This window comes from Herpailurus yagouaroundi, unplaced genomic scaffold, assembly GCF_014898765.1.
Source record: "Herpailurus yagouaroundi ecotype Mexico unplaced genomic scaffold, PumYag 67050, whole genome shotgun sequence".
In the NCBI taxonomy this organism is placed as follows: Eukaryota; Metazoa; Chordata; class Mammalia; order Carnivora; family Felidae; genus Herpailurus; species Herpailurus yagouaroundi.
The window spans coordinates 293,973-295,809 of NW_024419905.1; positions in this window are offsets into that span (position 1 = coordinate 293,973).

Sequence of the window (1,837 nt, forward strand, 5' to 3'; positions counted from 1 at the left end):
TTAAAAATAATTATAGTTTTTTTTATTATTTCATAGAAATACCCTCTAAATACATATTTTCTTGTTAGTTTAGAATATTAATGAAGACTTCCTATGTTGTGGTGATTACATGTTCCAGAACAGATAACAGAAACAGGTGATCACCGCAACATATGAATTGGTTTTTTATAATTGCTATTGCTTTAAATAATCAGGATCATAATATTAAGTCTTTTTTTTTTTAATTTTTTTTCAACGTTTTTATTTATTTATGGGACAGACAGAGACAGAGCATGAACGGGGGAGGGGCAGAGAGAGGGGGAGACATAGAATCTGAAGCAGGCTCCAGGTTCTGAGCTGTTAGCACAGAGTCCAATGTGGGGCTCAAACTCACAGAGTTCGTGACCTGAGCTAAAGTTGGACACTCAACTGACTGAGCCACCCAGGCACCCCAAAAGAGTTTTAGAGTACCAATAAACATGGGGCTCTGGCTGGTTTGTTTGTTTGTTTGTTTGTTTGTTTGTTTGTTTAAATGTTTTTATATATTTTTGAGAGACAAAACGTGAGTGGGGGGAAAGGGCAGAGAGAGAGGGAGACACAGAATCCAAAGCAGGCTCCAGGCTCTGGGCTGTTGGCAAAGCTGGAACAGCTTTGTTGCTGGAACAGCAACCCCAACAGGGTTTGAACTCATGAAAGTGAGATCATGACCTGAGCTGAAGTCAGATGCTTAACCAACTGAACGACCCACGTGCCCCTATTTATTTTTGAACATAGGACTATTTTATTTGTAGGGAGACTGTATCAATCTTTTTTTTATAAACAGTAAAATTTACAGATATTAATATTTTGCAACCAAATGACCATTCTTTTCTTCTTATCCCTTTACTCTTACATCTTACTCCTCAAGTATTATATATGTTCTAGAAGAATGAGACATTTTAGATGAGGACAAAGTGGATTCTTCCCAATAGAGAAGTATTTTTAAGTAAAATTATCTGATAACACCCATTGTTAAGTCTCCAGACCAAATATGGCAGCTCAGGCTGCCACAACAAGTTTCTAAAGACTGTGACTTAAACAACAGACCTTTATTTATTCACAGCCTGGAGGCTGGGAAGTCCAAGATAAAGATATTAGTCATTCTGATTTCTAGTGAAAACTCTCTTCCTATCTTGCAGATTGCCACTTTCTCAATGTGTCACAGGACCTTTTCTGTGTATATGTGCTTGTGTAGGGAAGAGAGGTCTCTGGACAGTAAAAGGACAGTCCTAAAAGGACAGTAATCCTATCAGGTCAGAGTCCAACTGTTATCACTTAATTTAACCTTAACTAATTCCTTAGGAGCTAATCTCCAAATATGGTCACAGTAGAGGTTAGGGCTTCATCATATGTCTTGGGTAAGGGAAGGGGACACAAACATTGTTTTTATAAAAGAAGTCAAGGAATTAGCAGCCAAATTACATAGCAGTAGATGAAAATTCCAATGACAAGTTTCACAAAATACATAGGATGATCACTAATTTTTTATAAAGCAAAATTAAACCCAACTAGATTCCACAAAGATCTAGAAATGAGGGAAATTGGCTAATATTGTGCTGCTTTTGTGATTCAGAAAGCTACGTATAGCAGTATCTCCTAGTTTATTTTTATTAATTTAATTGCTTTCTATTTTATATCTTTTTTGAACTCTTGGCCTTGAAATGACGTCTGAGACCTTAAAATGTTTCTCAACAAGAGCAAATGTAATGGCAGTATTTTCATAAACTATAGAAGGTAAATAGCGGGATATATATATATATATATATAGTTGTGTGTGTGTGTGTGTGTGTGTGTGTGTGTGTGTGTGTGTGTGTGTGTG